Raw genomic sequence first — 23,622 nt, 5'->3', positions numbered from 1 at the left:
CACAGACACTGGAACAATGGTTGTACACATGCCACACAAATGAAAATATCGGGGATCCATTACAGACCTTTCACAAAAGTCAGATTTTTTCCCCCAGCAGCAGCAGAAGTGTGTTTTTAAACACATTATTTCAGAATACTAGCTGAATAATGATGGTGCTGTGTGGTAGCATGGCCCCAAAATGGGAAAAACCAGCAACTAGACCACCATAAATGGTAAGTACAGAAAGGCCTCCAGGTACATGTGGCCTGTCATAGGTTTGCATTGTAAAAAGAGGATTCACTCTTCAGCACCTTCTTGAAAGATATTTGTGAAGGGCTGAATTTCGAAGATAGTGACCAGTCAGCAATATGATCATATTCTCAGCAACTGGTGAAATGTACCTTCCGTAAGTATTCCTTTGTTTGCAGCTTGTGGAGTGATGCAAGCATCTCTGGGATCTTAGAAAATCACACACTCACACCAGTGAGCTACATGTGAATCTTTTGATCTTTGCATAGATTAAAGCAAAATATGTAAGTCTTTCAACTCTATCACATGATCACTCCCACTTAGAAATGAGTAAATTTATAGAGCAAATGATTGTGAAAACTCCCAAACAAATATTGCATTTCATATTTTTTGGGGGGAGGGGGGAGATAACAAACAAAACCAAAAGAGCTTGTACACTTTGTGTTGGTTATGGCTAGACTTGTTAATACACAAAAACAGAAAAGTTGTCCATAGGCTTTTGGTACAGTAAGTTCCAAAAACAGCAGTAAGAAAGAAAGTTACCCATACATGTAATCAAAAGGCTAACAAAACCAGGATAATATTTTGCTGTGTTGAATGGCTATTTCTCATACTGGAAATAATATTATGATGCATCTACAATTTTAAAAGGTACATTTCTATGTGGAAAAATTAACTGTGGGTAAGGGCACAAATAGAAATTATGAAGATTGGGGTTAACATATAGGTCTGTACTTGTGGGCCGTCAGCATTATAATTTACAGTTTTTAGCACTGGCACTAAGGTACTGGAAAAGGGTTCCATTCTGCTTTCTTTGTAACAAAAAAACAAAAAAGATGCTATTTTGTTGTTGAACAGTTTGTGGCTTAAAGTTTTGTACTACAGAGCTTTATAATAGAAAGGAAAGGGAACAATAGTACTGACATCATGGCTCAGTGTATTCAAAACATGGATTGGCACCTGGAGTGTGGTGGAAATATCCTAAAAATGATACTGAAATCAATTTGAGGAGTTCGGCTTTACAAGCTGTACACTATTGCCCCAAGGAATAAATAAAACTCCAGAGAAAAATGCAAGCTATGTAAATATCCCAAGAGACTCTCAGAGGCATGAAATACAAGCACTTTTATACATAGCCATGTTTGTTAGCAACAAGTAAGCAATCAGCTGCTTTTAGCAAAATAAAAATTTGGTATCGTATCATTCAACACAGAGATGGTGCAGAACAATGAGAGTGGAGCTCTAAGGGTGAAATCCAAAGATCTTCAGCTCTAAGAACTCTGCATCTGCTCACTTTTCAGAATGAAAGCAAGGAGATGAGTAGTACAATATAGTACAATGAGTAGTACAAGGAGTACAATACATTCCAGTTTTGATGGGGTCCCTTGTGATGCACAGCACTCATTTTTATTTGAAACTATTCTATTTTTCCATCCTTCCCACAATTAAATCGAGAAGGATAGTTATCTGAAGGTCTGTGAACCAATGAGAATTACTACCCAAATATTGTGTTTAGGATTGGCTTGTTAGCCTACTATAACACACAATGGCAATACAGACTTTTAACACAGTTGCCCCAATCCAATGCCCCAGTCCAGGAACGCAGCTTACTGGAAACGTATTCAGTAAACATTATTCAGTTCAAAGGATAAAAGAAACAACCAAGGGATGTATGTGCAGAGCTTCTCATTCCATGAAAACAAATGGAGAAACCCTTGCAGATCAAAATGTCTGTATCCATATCTCCACCAGTGTGCTCACAGAAAATCAGTGGCACAAGTTTATTATGACTATGGAATATTTTACAGCAAACTACCTCATAGACACCCCATTGGAGGAGTGTTACAGAGACAGAGACACCTTTGTCTCTGTTGATTACTGCATTTTTAATTTGTGTATTCACAATAAATGCAATCACGTTGTGGAATAACAACAAACCTTCAATCTCAATCATGTCTTAAGGTTCAGTTTGAAAGCTTTACTTTCAATACTGGCAAACCCAAAAGAGCATCCACATGAAGAAGCGCAATTTATATCCAATTTACCTACATGCAATGAATTTTAACACCTTTTAGTGAAAGTTTGATATATTTATCTTGTTTATTTTACTATTAACGGAGAACATTATTTTTCCATTACTTGTGCAATCCAAGCAACATGTTGCTATAATAGAAAAGGAGAGAGATCAACAGAATGTGTCACTTCTCAGGTTAAAGCTCTGCCTTAGGAAGAATAATTATCATATTATACTGTGGGTGACATGTAGTGGTATAATGGCTGTCACAGTAGTGGGAATATTACAAAGGTTAGCAAGCAAACAGAATGAATAATTGAAAACACAGTACTTTTATCTTCACGTGTTGGGTGGGGGAGAGACCAATATTTTGCAGTGCATCAAGTTATTCAGTTTATTCTCATGAAATCTGAATGTCTTGACCAATACAAAAACAACAATAATGCCTGTACTTTGATTTAAACGGCAAATAACATTAATAAATATTCTTGGGAAGCAAAGATGTACCTACGTTTAATCAGCACTTATTAAAATTTTATTCCCTATAGTTATTCAACAGGATCCATGGTATAAGAACGTAATTACAAAAATCAGATTTGAGCTCATTTGACAACAGAAGGGTTTTTATGGTGACCTATCTCCAAATGTTCCTATTTGTAATTAAATGCAGCAATCAGCAGTAAGGATTTTGAAGCTGTTTTAGTAGTTCCGCTATTCTGCTTAACATGTGGCACCCGTAATAATTAAAATGATACTAACACATGCACAATTTTATGGCCCTTATGGTGCAACCCATTATGCCAAATAAGGGCCTCTGTTTTCACAGCATACTGCACATGGTCTCATTACACCCACTTTTCTTTTCCTGTCTTCACACTAACAACTGTTAAAGTGAATCAACACACGAAACGTACTCTAACAGCTTAGTGTTTATGATATGTGTGCTGTTAGTCAGTGAACAGGAAAATCTAAACATTTACTGTTTATGTAAAGAATAGCGCTAGTGTTAGTGAATTGCTCGGGTCTGCTTACTTTATTATCCAGATCAAACGTACCGGTGGGTTTTCCCCGGCACCTATATTTCCCCGTGGTCTTCCTCTTGTGCGTTGGCAGGCTGATTTGAATTTGCAGAGCCTCTGTTAAACTTAAACCCACCCCCCCTCTAAAGCCAATGATTTCTGGATTAGCTTTTCTTAAAAAAAATAAATGAATAATTTTGTAATTATGCAGCTACTCAAAGACCCCCCTACACTCATTTTACAGTCATCAATTCTGAATGGTTTCCAGTCTCTCTGGTCTGGGATGCCATCCAAAGTAGGTCCCCCAGGTGAAACACCAATGGATTGAACTAAATCTAGCCTCCGCATTTTCTATTATAGCTCTTTGTGAACATTAGTTGAAAGTTCAGATAAGCAGCATAACTACTCATCATTTGGGGAAGGTCCCACCTTTTTCCTTCTTCTGCTGTGGCTACTTAATCCTAACAGTTTCTGAAATTTGCCACATTATCACTGTAATGGAAAAGAATCCAGAGTCTAAATGAGCAAAGCATTTTACCTCAATTGATTTCAGCCCTATACTGGAAGTATGTCATCAGAAAAGGACACTGTTCCATTTAGATTGCAGATACCACACAGAAATATCATTGTAACGGGGGTAACACTGTGTAGGATTACAATTAAGATGCCAGTGGTGTGTATGTGTGTGTGTGTCTATTTATAATTGAGTTTTCAATTATAGCACGTTAAGACCCACAAAATGGCAAAACACTGTACCAATGCAAAGAGGGTTTTCTAGCAGGATCCTTTTGGAATTAGAATGACCAAAATTAAAATTTGAATATTAAAATACTGTGGCACCAATATAATGTATTGATTTTTCACTCAGTGAGTGCTAAGATTCTGGTCATCGTGCATGTATTTCCTGGTGCAGCAAGTCTTAGGATACATTTTCAGGGCATCTGTTCATAGTGGTACTTCCTCTCCCCACACACAAAGACGTGTCCATGCATCCTCCACTTCAGCAAAGCCAGTGAAAAGCCAGCCATGCAGATTACCCAGCCCATTCTGTTCCATCTAATTCTCTATGAGCTGTGTAGAAGGGAATGGAAGAGGATTTCATCTCCCAAACTTCTCAGACCCCTGCCTTCCCTCTCTCTTCATCATAACTTCTTGAACCCATGATTTAAACATATGATGCCCTAAAAAGCGTGAAGAGTGTTTTGACCCATTTTTGCCCTTGTCTCATACACTTTCATCCTTTTCTAAATAACAGACAAATGGTACCATTGAGGGCATCCAAAAGACATGGTTCTGTTTGAACTTGAGGTCCTTGCTTCTTCTTTTTTTTAATCTTGGATGAAAAACGAATGTTTGTGATCAGCACAACCACTTGCTAACCCATGATCAAAAGCAAATAACCCACTTTGTTTGTTTCTTACTGCAAATGAATTAAATTAGATGCCATTAAGAGAACTCGCTGTTTATATCCTTGTTTCAGCAGTGGTAGTATTTGAAGTTTCCTGCAGTAAGTTCATTACTCGTATTTTGTCCAGAATTAGTGAAGCGTGCTGAAAATTGCTAATGACAGATGTTTCTCCACTCTGTCACACTTCTTGTATCATTTGATTTGGAAAGCAACATACGGTGTTCTGCTCTATCAGTATGTCACAGACTGTCTGTAAACAGCTGGTCATAACTCAGTTCAGTGAAAACCATTACTTTCCAATGAAGTGCTGGACACCCTCCAAATTGCATTTTGGCATGGCCTAGGCTGCTTAATGCACAAAGTTCTTCTGTTCCGAGGTTACCTAAGGAAGGATTCCCTCTCCTTCTCCCTTCCCCCACAACCTTCTTCAGCTTGTGTCATAAAAATAAATGCCTTTTAAAACAGTAACTAGAAACTAAATGCATGATCTCTTTAAAAGACTATTTCCCCCCCTCTCTCAAGAGAGCATGAAATCTCTCCAACACTGGTCCAGTGTTAAATAATGAAAATAATAATGATGGTAAAATAATAATAATAATATCACCATCTTCTTTTCATCACTATTTTTGTTTGTGGTTGGGTTGTATATTAGCATGACTAGGGCACATAAAACAAGCACAGATTGAAATGTCTCCTGTCAAATAGCAGTGGCACTAACATTGCTATGACTCTGGGGCAATTCAAAAAATCTTAATTACAATGAATCCTATTAAACACAACTCCAGAAAAAAAATGAGATAGGAATTCACAAACATTGCAGCTGGATCTTCTTATCATAGACAATAATTAGTTTAAGAACTAACATATATCGATGTAACAAGGTTGGGTGCATATGGTATGTTTGAGCCAAGAATGTGCAATTTTATAGTAGTTAACTTTTATAAATGAAACTGAAAACTCTGAAAAGTTCCTACATGCACCTTCATCTATCTTTGATTGACTTCACCCATCAAGTGATGCATTGCACATGTGAAACAGCCACCACAGATCAAATACCGCATAGGGAGTGTTCATTATCACACAGTATTTTTCAATAGAAGGCATTTCTTTTCTCTTGCAAGGGCTTTGAGGTCTGTAATACATGACTATAATGACTATAGGGATGCCCAGTGGCCCTTTCTATAGAAAATGGTTTACCACAGTAACCATAGCATAGTAACCATGTAGATCTACCATTAGCACAAGTTTAAGGCAGACTTTAAGCGTCTATGGATGATAATATGGTTATGCTTCCATTAGGGTTATATAGCCATAATCCAAGCAGCACTCCCTCACAAGGTCAATGTATTTTTTACCTTATTCTAACATTTTCCCAAGAACTTCCAAATAACAGGTTGTCGTCTTTCACTGTTTATCTAAGAGCACCTACTAAGATTCACAACTCAGTGCTAATTTGAACCTTTTTCAAACAATTGTGGATCACAACTCACTAAAGCTGATCAAACTAAGATATGAACTAGATATCAAGTTTTTAAGGATAGTGCTAAATAAGAGTCACAAAAATTACATAAAACCAGCATGCTGATATAGGTCTGTAAAGGATACAGCGGACATTTCTGTCTAGAAATGTTGATTAGGATGGTGACTAATATGTCTATATTATACTGTCCTAGAATATAAACTCCAGCTCCCTGCTGAGAGAAAGATCCTGCAGGTCCAACTGGGAGCTATCCAGGGTCCTGCTCTACTTAGAGAGAACTGCCTTCCTTAATTGTGCATGAATCTGCCTTGACTTTACCTGATCTGCCTTTGCCTTCGCCTTAGCCCAGGCTTCCTCAAACTCGGCCCTCTAAATGTTTTGAGACTACAGTTCCCATCATCCCTGACCACTAGTCCTGCTAGGTAGGGATCACGGGAGTTGTAGGCCAAAAACATATGGAGGGCCAAGTTTGAGGAAGCCTGCCTTAGCCTTAGCCTTAGCCTTAGCCTTAGCCTTAGCCTTAGCCTTAGCCTTAGCCTTAGCCTGGGCTTGGCTTGACATTGCCTGGCCCAACTTGACCAACTTGGAAGGGGCTTTCTGTGGACTGAAAGCCTTGGCAGAGCATAACAGAATTCATTCCACTGAACATTCCAAGCTGCAAAAAGTTGAATACAAAATTTGTAATAATCAATAACCCTGCAATCTTCAATGTGGGCTGCAGTAGCATAGCACCAAAGGCTGCCTCCATTCTAGTTCTCACACTTCACCAAGCACATGTTTAGTTAACACCCAGTAATACTTTGTGCCAGTGAAGTTGCCATAAAAGAATTTCAACCCACAGTGTCTTCATCATTCTTAACTTATTTCTGCATTTGACAATAGCCCAGTTCTTATCACACATTGTTTCTGCTATTAAAGCAAAGAGAAACGAATGTGTAAACATGAACTTGAGATCTTAATCAAGCTCACAGCACACTACTTCTTTGCAACCAAAAGACTGTAATCAGGGTGAGATTATTGCTGGCAGTGAAACAAGGCATTAGAGTGGACTGAGATCATGCAAATTTAGACTTAATTATTTGTGTCATAACAAGACAGAAAAGTCAGAACAATGTTATTCTGAGAAATGGACTTGATTTTGCAAAGAAATGTGAGTATTTGCAGGCTTAACAGAACATTATTCCATCAAGGAATTGTCAGTAAATGAAACCATCACAAAACATGTGAATAAACAACAGAATACGGGGCCAAATAAAGTGAGTCATTTTGGAAGATGTATAAGAACAACCATGACATGAATTAATTGTTTACTTCCAACAGGTTTGTTTCATGCACCTCAGACAAGCTGAGTAAATGTAGTAAGAAAATGCAAAGGTGGGTGTTAGGGCCAGCCCCTAGACGGAAGGAGGCAGCTGCTTCAGACAGCAGATGTTGGAAGGTGGAAGTAGTGGTGAGGGCTTGCAGGTCAAAACTGTGTATGCCTGGCATATACATGCTTAAACTAGTCTGCTGTCTTCAGGTCCAGTAGAGGACAATGTCCCATCAATAGTGTTGAAGTAATCTTCAGCTGCCAAGACCTTTGAGAGCTGCTGACAGTCAGAGTATGGCAACTTTCCCCAATGAAGTTCTCTCCAGGTATTTTGGATGACAACTTCCATAATCCCTGACCATTGCTGGTTCGCCTGATGGGAGTTGAAGTCCACTCCTCAGCTCTCCAAAATGTTGGGTTGGGAAAGGCTAAAGTAGAGCATGACAAACAGCCCAAGAGCTCACTCACTCCAAGCTTGGGAACAGAAGTAGCTCACATCTTCTTCCATTAGGTACCACTGCCACCACCTCATTCTTTTCCTCTGCCCTTGAGATAGGAGCAAATTCTCAAGGCTAAAAGCCTCCTGCCTAGAAAGGTAGACAACTTATTTTCTTGCATTCTCTCTAGTACATGTAGCATGGGCCAAAGTGATCAGGGCACAGTTAAAATAACATGTGAGCAGTCATAGAGGCATATCATACCTCCACATTAATTAATTTACTAAGTATAAAATTTAAGATTGGAAAAAGGAAGAACTGCGGAAGCCCCATCAGACATTCAGCTTCCAAGAGAATGTTGAAAAACCGGAACACTCACTTCCAGGTTTCAGTTGTTCGGGAGACAAAACATTCGAGAACAAGGCTGTTCGAAAACCAAGGTACAACTGTATATTCACATTTTTAGAGTACTTTAATGTATTTTGTTCTCTTGATTAGTATTTTAATACCTACTAATCTAGAATTATTATTATTATTATTTTATTAGCAAAGATATAAATTCAGACTGGTCAGTGTTTATTAGGCAGAGGAAAATAAAAGACAGCATACAGAAGATTGTAGGGATGCGGGTAGCACTGTGGGTTAAACCACAGAGCCTAGGGCTTGCCAATCAGAAGGCTGGCGGTTCGCATCCCCGTGACAGGGTGAGCTCCCGTTGCTCGGTCCCTGCTCCTGCCAACCTAGCAGTTCGATAGCACATCAAAATGCAAATAGATAAATAGGTATCACTCTGGCGGGAAGGTAAACGGCGTTTCCATGCACTGCTCTGGTTCGCCAGAAGTGGCTTAGTCATGCTGGCCACATGACCCAGAGGCTGTACACCGGCTCCCTCGGCCAGTAAAGCAAGATGAGCACTGCAACCCCAGAGTCGTCCACGACTTGACCTAATGGTCAGGGGTCCCTTTACCTTTACAGAAGATTGTACATATTGTAGATCACATTTCTATAAGCAAGCAATACCCTGTGGTGGTGGTGTTATGGACACAGCAAAAGCTTTTGACAATATTGAATGGCCATTTTTGGTTGAGATGTTAAAGCTTACTATTTTGGGGAAAAGATTTAAAACACAGGTGCAGGTAATGTGTTTAGCACAAAAGCAAATATATGTATCAATGGGATAACTTGAAATCTCCTTAATTCATATAAAGGTACAAGTCAAGGTTGTTCTTCATCTCCACTATCGTTTGCATTGGGAATAAATCCACTTGCAATTAAAATCAGGACCTGTAAGAATGTCAGTGGAGTAAAAATAAATACACATGAAGTAAAGCTTAAACTATGTGAATATTATATACCCGTAACATTATTATTATTATTATTAATAATAATAATAATACAATTCTATGATTCTTTGTTGAGATTCCTGAATTGCATGGGGTTCATAAAATTCATAGAACCATAGAGCTGAAAGGGAGCCTAAGAATCATCTGGTCCAACCTATATATGCAGCTGCCCAATACTGGCATCAAACCTGCAACCTTGGCATAATCAGCACCATGCTCTAACCAACTTAGCTATACCTGTGGGGTCCCTTCCAACTCTACAATTCTATGATTCTATTATCCTATGTGTGTGGTCTGCAGGAGTCAGAAAACACTTCATGGGAATCTCTGATCTGTGCAATATGTGAAGGTGGTGGGAAATAATTAATTAAATCAATTAATTAAATCATATTTCTCCTTCATTATGTGGTGTAAGCAAAATTACATTTATATACATTTATTTAAAACATTAACTAAAAGCACATATGGGTGGGAACTGCGCAGAGACCCATTTTCCTTGTCTCAGTGTCTTTCAGGTGTTTTGAATCCCCATCATCCCTGACCATTGACAATGCTGGCTGTGACTGATGGAAATTGTAGTCAAAGACATCTGAAGGATAGCATTTTGGAAAAGGATGGAATAGGTAGGTGTTAGTTACTTGGTCCCAAACCAAGGATCACAATGGGGGATGAAGCCAATGGATGTGATCCCATCTTCCACAGTATGTTCATATGGATATGTTCATAGGAAAATGGGTTAGCATAAACAATTTCTTTTTCTGTTTTTAAAAAAACTGAAGCTTGAGAGTCTAAGAAAGTCACAAGATTACTTATTGTGTATATAAATGTAAACATTATTTTGTTGCATTGGAGTATCTCAGTGAAAAGATAGATGTTAATCTGTATTTATTCTGCTAATGCTCTCAGACTTCAATAGAAGGATAAATTCCTCAGTTGTGCTAAGCATTACACAAATATATAACAAAAATGTTGCCTTCATTATAAAGTGGGTGATAACCCAAAGTTGAAGTTAATGATGTGCAGTTCTGAAATGACAGTGATTAATACCGTAGTAGGTAATAGATTTTTAATCATGCCAACAAAAGGAACATTATTCAGGTGATTCACTGGTCATTTACTAGTGTAGACTCATTATATCCCTTGAGACTACACCAATGTAATTGGTCAGTGAGTCACTCACCACATTTGTTCATTTGGTTGGAATTTGTTGTGTGTTGGATATGCAGGATTGGTCTATGAAATGTTGCCATTCCGAGGAAGACTGGCAAAGAGAAGTGTTTTGGACACAGACATTGAAAAACAAATATTCATTATCATGCTCATCAAAGGACGAAGAACAAATGGTGAGTTGGCCTCTGCATGTTCATCAGCCAATGACTGCAATATCAAGGAATGCTACTATCTTTTATTCTATTACATATATAAATCTAATAAATACATAAATAATAAATATTGTATATCTGAAACAGGCATCAGAAATCTCAAAACCCAGCAGAAATCACCATCTAAAGAAGGGGATGATGCTTAAATCCCAGTGAGGACAAAGGAATAGGTTAGCTTCAATTAACTTAAATACCATGATGTCTTCCAAATTTTACACCTCATGGAATCTCTGGTCTGTGAGCCTAATATTGCATGCCAGGCATCCTCATTTGGCCCAGGAGGCCATTTTAGCTATACCACACCCAACCGTCCTGTACCTGCTGTTATATATGACATCACATGAGAGGCAGGTAAAAGCAAGGCTTGGGAGAAAGGGATTTGAAAGCCCCACCAATCACCAATGCCGCCAAAGACCAGCCCCACCCCCAGTTTCCCAGTTATACCCAAATCAGCTGATTGTCAGGGCTTCAGAAACAAAGGGGCTTTGCAAGCCCTTGGAAATTATTGCACTAGGGACTTGGAAAGCTTAGGGGAAAGGAGCAATTTTTTTCCTTTCCAAAGGAAGCAGTTGGCATGCAAAGCACTTGGAGAAGCACTTTGAATACAAAGTGCTTTCTCTGCAGATGGGGAATTGCTCCATCTTTATTAGCATTCCCCTCTGTGCAAAGACTTCAAAGTGGCTCCCTCTATCAACTGATCATTGGTTAGAGAGGTTTTCACACAGCCAAAGCTCCACGAAGCCCAGTTTCCTTGTGCTATTTCTGCTTGTAGTTCATATCAAACCTAACATCACATCTGACCTCCAATTCAAATCTTTATTCCAGTCATAGGCCAGCATGATAAAAATACCTCCGTGCATTAATAAAACATGCTAGATAGCCAATATGGCAACTGCAGAAGTAGAAGATACACATATTCATACTCTCGGTTACAATAGCATAAGATTAGAATGCATAAAACTTGTAAATCAAACCTTCAGTTTTAGACCTGCCATGTGGCACATAACATTCTCTTACGTGTGTCAATCATAGCAGCACATCTGATGAAAGTTGGGTTTTCTGCACATGTTCGCAGGTACCCTTTTACTGTTATCCTCAAATGATTCAGGCCCATTTCAAGTGAACAAAATATGAAAGAACACTGTCAGTTACAGGAACAATTCAATTAAGATTTCACAAAGCTTTTTTTTGTTTGTTTCAGTGTATCTTGCCCATCAATATGAATACGATTATTGTTTCACACAGTGGGAGCTTTCCTCTTAATGATACTTAGCAGCAGGGGCTTTGTTTGCTGATGCAAATGAGAAACAATAGTTTGTATTGTCTAATATACAGCATTAGCTATCAAGAAGCTGGGTTCAGACCAGTGCTTTTGTCCTTCCCTTCCCTTAATTTCTAATTGCAAAAGCTCTTTTTGGACTGTTTCTGAATGGATGTGCCATCTCAGAGAGAAAAGGATCTGGCTTCAGGGGCGGGAAACTGCCACATTGCCATCTGTGCAACCTTTCAGGGGCCACATGAAAGTGGTGGGCAGGGCCAGGGGCAAAACTGGGCAAACCAACTGTGAATTTTACCTTCGTGTGGTTGGCTACACATACTCATACACTCCTCTCTGTCCTCCAGCTTGGCAAGCAAGAAGCTGCATAAGAGTTCCAGACACATTCCAGGCAGGGGAAAGCACTCAAGGAGGGTGTGGCTTGGGAGGGGAAGTGGCCTGGGGAGAGTTTCAAGGGCCAGAGAGAGATGCTTGGAGGTCTCCATTTGGCCCCCAGACCTGAGGTTCCAGATACCCAACTTAGTAGGGTGTTGCACGGCTCTCCCCAACCCTATACCCCACATCCAAAGGCATGCAGTGTCTCATCCCTACCTTCTCCCAGGAAGATGCAGCTGGTCTGATAGGTCCCTCCTGCTTTCCTAGGTCTCTTTGCTGCTTTTCCTTCTGCCTGCCTCTCCTTCCTGCCCAACCCCCTTTTCTCTGACAGCTCCAGGTTACTCAGGGCAGCCCAACCTGATCTGCAGCAACTCAGGAGAAGCCTGGATCCCCCAGAATCAATCCAAATCAATTTGGCTTTAGGCTTTGGCTGCATCCATTGCAAAGCCCTGCAATTTTGTCCTTTTTCATTTCATTTTTGCACACACATCGGTTGGATTGAGGCACTAGACACTGGAGAACAGGCTTTACCAAAGGTGCCACGGACTTTGAAGATGCTTGAACTCAGGACAAAAGGGAGAAACGAGCTAAGAGGAAGGCATGTTTGGCAACCCTCACCATGATCAACTCCTGCCCGGAAACCTATGCCCCCACTGGGGAAGGACGTGTGGATCCAGAACTGGCCTCCACAGTCACTTATGGGCTCATTGTAAGGTCGTGTTCATGGAAGACAATCTTACTCAGCTATGAGTGAGCACCAAAAAGAAGAAGACTAGACTTCAGCATACAGTAATAGACAATAAAGGATAATTGATATAATCAACAATAAAAAATAGGAAGCAGGTGGAAATCTGAAACAGCAAAAAATAGGAAGAGATAAAAAACCTGATTGTGGAATAAAATGTGAAATAACACCACACTGCTTTTCCAGAATAATATGAAGATTGTTAATCATACGGGATGTTTTAATATTGAATGCATCAGAATGCAATAATTTTGATTCTGAAAGTTCCCACATTAGCCCTATCATGAGAGGCTCATCCTATACCAGCCATGAGTAAAAATATTTGATTATACCACGATGGCAGACAATTTATTCTTGTTCATATTAGTCAAATGCTACCTGCCCATGAAATTTAATACCTGTCAACTCAAATATCAGTTTGAATTCTGGCAACTGAAAGGCATATAAAACATATCCAATATTTTTAAAAATAAAAATCTGCCAGGTAGCTCAATAGAGGAATAATTAACACTGGCATGCATAAGGGAAGCTATCAGTGCCACTCTAAGTGGTGTCAGTAGGAGGAGATATCACACTAGATTGAGAGATGTGCATGCAGGTATGAATCCAACTGACTTCACTCAAAAAACTTCAATTAAAAATGTATCATGAAGAAATCTCGTTGTCTTAGGTGATGTGAAGTTCATGCGATCTGTGATAGCTGTTTTACACCTGCTAGTCATCACATTACATTCATTTGGTTTATTTATCACATTTATATACCATCTTTTCCTATGAGGAACTTGAGGTGGTATCGAACAGATCGAACAGATGGAAAGCTCTTTAGCTTTCCAAGCAAAGAGTAAGGTTACCATAACTTCCATCATAGAGCTTCAGTATGTTGATGACAACGTACTGTGTGAACACTCAGAGGATGACCTCCAAACCATCCTAAATATATTCACAGAAATTTATGAAAAGCTTGGTCTATCATTCAACATCCCAAAAACCAAAGTGCTGCACCAACAAGCACAAAACAACCCCTCTGCAGCACCACAAATCCAACTCAATGATGTAACATTGGAAAGTGTTGATCACTTCTCCTACCTGGGCAGTTAGTTACTTTCCATAAGGACATTGATAGTAAAATCCAGCATTGCCTGAGCTCTGCGAGTGCAGCTTTTTCGATTTAAGTGCAGCATGTTTGAGTACCGGGATATTTGCAGGGAAACCAAAATGTTTGTTTACAAAGCTATTGTACTACCAACCTTACTGTATTGGTGTCTCTGAAAAAATTTACATATCATTTGGGAAGACAGGTGAATTAATGCCAGTTTCCTGGAAGAAGCAAAGTGTTAAAGCACTGATTCTTCAACATCAGCTTCATTGGACTGGTAATGTTCCACAGATGCCTGATGACCATCTTCCAAAGCAACTACTCTATTCCGAACTTAAAAATGGAAAGCGTAATGCTGGTGCTCAACAAAAGAGGTTTAAAGACTCTCTTAAAGCAAACCTTATAAAATGTAGTATAAACACTGCCAATTGGAAAACACTGGCCTGTGAGTGCTCAAACTGGGTAACAGCCTAAGTTCAGTGAGACTTACTTTCAAGTAAAGAGAGACAGGATCACAATTTGAATCCCATTGAAACTCATGGGCTTTAACTGTGTCCTTTAGCTTCATTAATGTCAATGGGACTAAGTTGTGACTAACTTTTACTGGATTGTGCCCCCCCCACACTTAATTTTGAAAGATGATTTCAGTTTGGTAATGAATTTAATTAGCTCAGTAAGGCACCAATGAAGCTACCTGAGAAATAGCTATTAATAATGTCCCCAACTATTTAGCAGGAATTTTATCCCAAATTAGATGGCTCAGATTCAGGAAAAAGTAATTAGTCAAAGATCTAAGCTCATTATGGAGATTCCAATTAAAGCCTCTTTTCAGTGTGCTGTGGCAGTAAAATAAGTAAATTTTAGAACAGAAAATGAATGTGACAGAAAATCCTGGGATTATACAGTTCTATTAGTATTATGCCCTCTGCCACAATGAGATGATCTGTTTTAATTGATCCACAGATACATAGCAAAAGCAGCAAGTAAAATGAGCAGTGCTGAGGAAGGCTCACACTGCCTTTGCATACTCTCAGCGCGTAAGTACATGAGATGTTGATGGCATGCTTAGCAAACACATTGTGGATTTTTAAAAATTATTTCTTCATTTTACTTTTTGGGGAATAACACAGAAACAACCAAACATAAATACCAAACAAGACAGCAACAATTGCCTGGAACAACTGCAGAATTCGACCAAATGAAGAGTAAAAATGCCAGGAAGTAAGAGGCATTATTATAGCCGCTCTGAGCCCGGCCTTGGCTGGGGAGGGCGGGGTATAAATAAATTATTATTATTATTATTATTATTATTATTATTATTATTATTATTATTATTAACTTTGAGGGGGTTTTTTGGTGCTTGCAATCATGCAGAATAAAAATTTTATGAAATAAATAAAATCAATAAACTACTCCAAATATCTGCACAGCAAAATCAAGCCTCCATACACATCCACAGTCTCCAAAACAGGTCTCTTCAAAGTTCTATCTGCATTCCTTCCGTCCTGCTTCAATATTAGCAAAAAAGTTCTATCTGCATTCCTTCCGTCCTGCTTCAATATTAGCAAATGGTAGTAGCCACCACCATGACCTCTCAAAAGTATTCTCCCTTAGTATACCCTGTTAAATTGGCTTATGTGCAAATTAAATACCAGCTATAGAGGAAGTGGAGTTTTTTGTGAAATTATTTTTGGGATTACTGCTAGCCATGTTTACTGAGGAGGCAAATTCCACAGAAAGGGTAATAGCACAGGAAAGAAGAACAAGAAGGCTTGTTAATACTTAACCTTATCTACATGTTCTTCAAACACAGAAATAATACCCTTTCTCTCTACTTATTATGTAGGAATAATTAAGCCAATTCTCTCTCTGCTATAACCTTTTCCTTTGAACTAGCCTCCTGAAATAAACAGTAGCTATTCAGATCATGAAGGGACATGGGTGGCGCTGTGGGTAAAACCTCAGTGCCTAGGACTTGCCGATCGCATGGTCAGCGGTTCGAATCCCTGCAGCGGGGTGAGCTCCCGTCTTTCAGTCCCAGCTCCTGCCCACCTAGCAGTTCGAAAGCACCCCTAAGTGCAAGTAGATAAATAGGTACCGCTTTATAGCGGGAAGGTAAACGGCGTTTCCGTGTGCTGCGCTGGTGCTGGCTCGCCAGAGCAGCTTCATCACACTGGCCATGTGACCCGGAAGTGTCTCCGGACAGCGCTGGCCCCCGGCCTCTTAAGTGAGATGGGCGCACAACCCTAGAGTTGGACACGACTGGCCCGTACGGGCAGGGGTACCTTTACCTTATTCAGATCATGGCTAGTGTTACTTTATCAAAACAAAATGTCACAATCCTAAACAGGTTTTCCCAGAAGTAAATCCCATTGATTCTAATGGAAAGGAAGTTTAAAAATGCTGCCTATCACTAATGAGATGAGATCTTGCATTACTGTCCAGGGTAAACTAATATTTGGCCATGTGGGCACTTGCTTAAAGGTGAACATTGATGGGGATAGCCAAAAGGGTGGCTGTTCTGAGATAGTGGGAATCAAAGCAGATCTTAATTCAATAAAGCAGAAATTGTCGCCATTGCATTGCACTTCCGCCAGATCAACATATGGTAGCACAGCTGACAGATATAATCTTTACTCTGTTTTTTCTGTTTCACATGTTCATTGCGTTTGGTGATGTCCTACACAAGAATTTATATAATTTGCCTGTAACTCCTTAGTGCTACAACATTCATTGCTGTGAAACTACAGCATTATCTTAATCCTGAATTCTGATATCTCAAGAGTTAATTTAGTGATTAAATGAATGGTCTAAGGCCCCCCAACAGCAGGGGCCTCCAAAATCCTCAGATTTTGATGTGGAGTGGTTGCTTACCCACCCACCCCTCTTTAAAAGACAAAGCTGTCTTCTTTTTTTAAAAAAAAGCCAAGCATATTGAGACACAAATGTACCAGCCCAGGATTCTGTTTGCAAGTGTTGTTCAGTTCCTAAACAATGTTATTTGAAACTTGCTGATGACCACCCACCAAACACATTTGTCCCCACCTTATGAGCACAAATGGAGAGAGAGAGAGAGAGAGAGAGAGAGAGAGAGAGAGATGCTTTTTAATTCATTTCATTTGCCTGCTGACAGTTTATAAAAGGGGATGGCAACACAGTTGGTTTCAAAAAGAGAACACCACCTGCACTTGCTAAAAGAAAAGAATTGATGCTGCAGGCAGACAGCACCTTCAACACAATTCCTTTTTAAATGGAATAGATCATTTGTAGAGCATCCTTTATGATCTCACCAATAATCTAGGGCAGAGAAGCAAGAGATGATCAATTTCCAGTTTGAAAATGCATTGTGCTTATCCTGTTAACTCAGCTTATCCTGTTATTGTTTTTCTCCATAGACCAGGACTCTTTCAAATTCTACGAGTCCATCTCTGTTAAAAAGTGCATCATTTTTATCACAGACTGCAAACAAACTCTTTGGAGAAACAGCACATTATGTCTTTTACAAATCATTGCATTTTTCCAGATGTATGGTATGTTAGAAACCTGACACAAAAGATGTGAATTGGGTTAACGAGCCTGCCTGCATTTCTACCAAAATGTGTGTCGATTCATTTGAATAAATTTGACCTTTTCTGTTTATTGCCTTCTTGTAGTGGGGAAAGAATTCAGTCCATAGCCAATCATTATGATGACCACAAGTCCACTCAGGCACCTTGACAGCTGAATCGCCACCCCATCAAGAGATTTTCCCTCAGGCAACTGGCTGAGCTGGCACACATTCGTTGGTTCTTTTTGCACATTAAATATCTTTACAGTTTTCATATTTTTGCTGTTTTTACACTTTTCACTTCTGCTTTGTACAGCATTTGCAGGCAAAGATTTATACAGCATAACACACACCATTAGCACTTTGCAAGCCTTTGTTGTACAGATGCTAAGCTATCCACAAGGCTTTCAAGTTTCAATATGCAGGGAGGGAGTTGATGCTTCCTAGGGGACGAAGGAAAGGAAATGTTTGCAGAGGGCTACATTTGGTTAAGACAGCAAGAACAACATTATAGCACTAGAGTAAAAAAGCATCAGAATCCAGACTTTGTCCTGGACCCAAAGAACAGTGTAACTTGATCCATGTGTTCAAAGGGGTCTCTTCTTAAACCACAGCTCCTCATACCAAATGGCAAACTTCTTTGAAACTGAAGGGAGTTTCTAAGGCAGCATAGAGGTCTGTGGTCCAAAGAGGGGAAAGTTGTGTCACTGAGCAATGCAGATTTTTGGACCAAACTAAATCAGCTTTATGTATCTGCCCCTTAAATACCAACCATGAGAAGATGAAGCAAAATTTAGAAAGTGAGATAAAAGCAAACAACAAATAATTTTACGAGTCAATGTGCCTCAGTCTGCACTGGCTACAGCTTCATGTTGTCCTCAAGGGCAGCCTCCTGCAGAGAACATTGCAGTATTCAAATCAAGAAAGTTCCCAGGGCATGTATTATTGAAGCAAGGATATCCCTGCTGTGGAATGGTCATAGCCAGCGGTCGGCAAGGTTTACCTTGCCTGGGCCGGTTCACCCCAGCAGAGATCCCTCCGTGGGCTGGGCTGTGCATGTGTGTGATCGCGCGCACCTGTGATTTCCAGCATCTGCGTCTGCACAGACGCAATGTCTGGCGTCTGCACATGCGCACATGCAATTTCCAGGGCCGCAAAAGCGAGCACAAAAAAGCGAGTGGGCGGCTCGGTTCGGGGGCAGCTTGGGGGCCGGTTAAACAATCCCCGTGGGGCGCTTGTGGCCCATGGCCTTAGGTTGCCAACCCCTGGTCATAGCACTTAGCTGGTCAAAAGTACTGCAGCTATTTGAGTACTTTAAGAGTTTTCCCAAACCACCTACCTGCTCCTACAAGGGGAATGCAACCTCATCAACAGCAGGTTACTGTACCAATCACCCACAGAGCCTCCATCTCATAGAGATTCAGTTTCAGTTGCTTCTTCATATGAAACTGGATCAAGGAAAAAATCCAAAATGCATTAGCATTGTAAGTCAATATATGTCTGGCAGACCTAATGCTTGTTTTATTTTATTTTTCTTCAAATCAACAAATGAGCATCTGATATTACAAAAAAGGTTCCTTTCTGGTCTAATGTCATTGTGTATGTATTCTTACATTGCACAAATGGAATTCATTTTATATGCAAAAGATAATTCTGCATCTTCTTTTGTCTGTTTATAAGTTTCTGCTCAGTCTTGATGATTTGATTAGCCGTCCTCTGCTTGGAAGGGACAACAGCTCTGTTCCACTATTGATACTGTGCCTAACACTTGGGTTTTGATAGAACCAAGGAGCAAACTAGATGTTACCCCTAAACATGAAGAAGTGTGCATGCACACGAAAGCTCATACCAAGAACTAACTTAGTTGGTCTTTAAGGTGCTACTGGAAGGATTTTTTTTTGTTTTCCCTAAACATGAAACTGTCACAGAAAACAGGACTTGCCTGTCTAGCTTTCTCTTCCTCTACTGTAATGTTTAGTATAACTTACCTGGGTCCATATTTCATGAAATTCTGTGTTTCTTAAGATTCTCTCCATATCACTGGCTATCACTGGTAGTGAGTAAAGAAATGTGGGACATAATAGCATCAGGGCACACAGCAGATATTTCTCATCCCCTAATGCATTGCATTTTGCTTCCTTTTTTCTTTTTTAAACTAGCTTCAAAGTTGCCTTTTTCTATGGCACCATATGCTAGAGTAACCTATAGTTTAGTCTTATTGTTGGTCTGGACAGCAATAGTCATTTGAAGCTAGCTCTCTGCCTTTTAGCAGAGCTACAATTCTTGAAAAATACAGTCACTGGGGGATTCTAGTCTCAGCCGAAGAAGAATCTAGTAGTAGTCAAATGTACTAGAACACACAGGTCCCGGATTAATACTTGTCCCATATACCAGCTGTAGTCCAGGTACAATGAGCTACACCCTCGGAGCTATACACTTGTATAAGCATGTACAAATTGATATCTGAATTACAGATCAGGGATTCTAACAGAATAATAAAATGAGGGATAAATCACTTTAATTGTTACTGTTGTTCAAACAACTGGGAGTCAAAAAGCCTTTCTGATCTACTGCAGATCACCCAGTGATTTTCTAGTAGATCCTGATGTACCTTCTACCCCCCACTCACCCTATGCTAGCATTTTCTGTTAGTCTACCACCAACCAATTCTAAACATTCTGCAGATCAACATTTATTAATTGAAAATAACGTTAACCAATCCTGACTGTTCTGTAGTGGAATGAGAAAATAATTCCTCTACCTGCCACCCTGTCAAAGAACAATGGTTAAGCTTTGCTTGGCATTGCAGTCACAGAATTCCTGTGCCAAACAGAAACTATATGTATTATATTATTCATAACCTGCATAGCACCTTTATAAGGAACAAGCACCAACTTCCAAGGCCAGCCATCTATTCCCCAGACCACTGCATCTTTACTAGCAAGCTATGCTCACATATTGTGAAATATGGCAGGATAATAAAGGTAAAGGTACCCCTGCCCATACGGGCCAGTCGTGTCCGACTCTAGGGTTGTGCGCCCGTCTCACTTAAGAGGCCGGGAGCCAGCGCTGTCCAGAGACACTTCCGGGTCACATGGCCAGCGTGACGAAGCTGCTCTGGCGAGCCAGCACCAGCACAGCACACGGAAACGCTGTTTACCTTCCCGCTAGAAAGCAGTACCTATTTATCTACTTGCACTTAAGGGTGCTTTTGAACTGCTAGGTGGGCAGGAGCTGGGACCGAACAACGGGGGCTCACCCCGCCGCGGGGATTCGAACCGCCGACCATGCAGTCGGCAAGTCCTAGGCGCTCTAGGTTTTACCCACAGCGCCACCCGCGTCCCTAGGATAATACTTAACAGTTATTTAGCATTTGCTGTAATTTCTAAGTGCATTTCACATATACAAGTTCAGTAATGCTAGCTAGGCCAGCATTATTGTCTCTGCCTTATAGGTGAATATGGTTTCAAGATATCATGGTTTATCTATGGTTGCCCAGTTTATGTGCCTCTAGGAACACAAAGGTAGGGGTATGGTTAATCAGTCAATGAAGCCAATTTTGGGAGCATCTGTCTCTCATCGCTAGGTGAAGGAAAGCCCCAGCTTAGACAGTTTTAAAATGGGATTAGAGAAATTCATGGAGGAGGCCATGAAGCAGAGGTAGCCTTTTTCCAGTGAGATCTTCTGAGAGTTCCATGGAATAAGGCATGAAACTGCTTCAGGCTGACACAGGAAATTTCTTCTAAAAATAGAGAAGGGAATTCCTGAGTCATTCTAAAGCAGTTTTAGGGACCTTTCCTTGGACTTATATTACTCAATTTTTCTATGTAACACTTGTCAATCACAGCTTTGACTTTGCTTATTGGCTATTGGCTAAAAGCAGTTGTTTGAATGATGCCTGCACATTTTGTTCAATAACTTTTGTTCTACAAAGGTTACTTTTTAAAAAAGTAAAGGTTAAACTGTGGAACCCCTGCTGGCTCAGAGTCTGGTAGAGCAATAGTCCTGTCCCCCCCCCCCCACTCTCAGCAGGCTTAGCTAGGGAGAGGGCTTAACTTAAGGGTCCTCCCTCAGATAGGGACTCTCCAAAGCTGCCTTCCATTTACCTCCAGCAAAGGAAAACCCATCTCCTGCCAGTGAGTGATCTCACCAGCTTGTCACTTGCACCAGCCAAACTCTTGCTGGTGCCCACAAAACTCTGCTGCTTGCTTCTTTCAAGCAGGAGGCTGAGAAAGCCAGGCTGGCAGTTGTCCTCCCTGAAGATTGCTGAGGGTGCCACCTCACGACACCATTTGGATTTCCCAAACTGGCAGGATGCATTGTTTGGGGTTACTCCTACCTCAGTATAAAGCAAGGTTAGTTTAGTGGCTGGTGTTTATTAGCAGGTGGGGGGAACTCTGCGTAATACAAAGGGCAACTTTCTTCTACCCATGCCTAAATAGCCACTTTTTAAAAACAGTTGAGCTGTTAAGTTCTATGCTAAGGCACGTATGCACTTTGGAAAGGTAATTTGAAAGCGAGTTGAGCCATGACAAATAGGGACAGCTGGCCTAATTGAATCATTTGATCTAAGACAGCTCAACTTGGTTATCCTCACTGCAGCCCACATTGATATTAGCGAGTGAATCATTAGCCATGAAATCATGTCGACTTTGCCGACTGCACCGTTCTTGACATGACAGGGAGCGCGGTCTGCCTTTCATTATAGCCCCAATGAGTTCTTTAGTCTGTCATGAAGAAAGGGGAGGGGGGAAAGATGTCGTTGGAGCGAGGAGGAGGGGAGAGCGAACTTTTTGGCATAACAACAGAAAGCAATTTGCTCCAACATACCTCGCAGAACAGTTCAAAGAAAGACACTTTTGTTGTGGCTCAGGTTATCTGTTAGCCACAGCAGAAAGCATGTGCACCCAAGCTTGTTCTCTTGGCTCTGCTGTCAGCCCTTCGACCGCATACACAACACAATCTGCTGTTGGAATACAAGGACATGTGCAGAATAGCTGTTTTTTGAGGGAATGTAGAGACAGGCTGAGATATTTGTTTTACTTAGAAATGCTTACATTCTCTACACCAGTCCTGGGCTGGGGTAGGTAGCTTAGATATAGCAAGCAAAAGGCCATTTAAACAAAAGGCATCTGTTTATCAAAATTTAGCCCAATTGTTTGCTCTAGGTACAGGCCATAGGACTTGGCTGTTCCTCTCTTTACCATGGGATTTGGTCTTATCCCCATTGCAGAGCAGTAACCATCCTGTATTTTATTTCTATATGAATAGGAGTAATTATGTCTAAATATGTATCTATACATATATATGAGCAGATGCAAATTTTAGGCAAATCTGTGTCCCCTTTTGATCTTTGGCATTTCCTCTTTCTTGGCAATGTGTTTCTAACTCGCTGTATTTGATTGGAAGAGTGCCAGGAACTTCCACATCAAAGGCATTGGTGGGCCACTGTAAAGCCGCAGCAAAGACACCTCAAACTGAGGCTCCCAGCAGTTAGCATCAGTTACTGTATCTCCTGCACCATCATTGCTCTGTGTTTTTTTCTCTAGTAGAATGACCTCTTGGATTCCATGGCACCATGTAGGTCAGGGGCATCCAACCTTTTGAGGCATTGAGGACACATTTGGAAACCTAAGAAGTTGCTGTCAGCGCCTCAAAATACCCATCTCACAAAAGAGAAACTCGCAGTGCTCATAAAGCAACCACCACTACCATCTAGGAAAATACATACTCATACCCCAAAGCAAACAAGACGCTGAGAAAAAGAGGGCAACACCTCCATCAAGACATAAAAGCCAAAAGTGAGTAATTTGTACTCATTAATAAAGAAATGGGGAAGATCAGGGGGACTCCATGGTACCCATGAGTGTTGTGTTGGGAACCCAAACTCTAGGTTGTAGTACCAGCTTACATAAGCCTTCAGACAACTAACACAAAGGGTGAAAGGGTCGCTTTGCTCT

At 40.4% G+C, this 23,622-nt stretch overlaps 1 long non-coding RNA gene across 2 annotated transcripts in view; it reads right to left on the bottom strand.

The window, feature by feature from the left end:
• Positions 1-22,604, bottom strand: part of LOC310848752 — a 35,093-nt gene extending 12,489 nt beyond the window's left edge. Inside the window, exons 1-3 of one of the 2 annotated variants that reach the window (XR_014566583.1) lie at positions 22,493-22,604; positions 19,002-19,110; positions 17,733-18,105 (exon numbers count right to left, since the gene is read on the bottom strand). This is a non-coding gene — a long non-coding RNA (uncharacterized lncRNA). Of the gene's footprint in view, positions 1-17,732; positions 18,106-19,001; positions 19,111-22,492 lie in introns of those variants that run through there. The other variant, XR_014566582.1, reaches the window with a different exon arrangement.
• Between the last annotated feature and the right edge of the window lie 1,018 nt (positions 22,605-23,622).

Source organism: Podarcis gaigeae (assembly GCF_964106915.1).
Source record: "Podarcis gaigeae genome assembly, chromosome: 7".
Lineage (NCBI taxonomy): Eukaryota > Metazoa > Chordata > Lepidosauria > Squamata > Lacertidae > Podarcis > Podarcis gaigeae.
The sequence above is the reverse complement of the archived record's forward strand: the minus strand, read 5'-3'. Positions and strand labels throughout refer to the sequence as shown.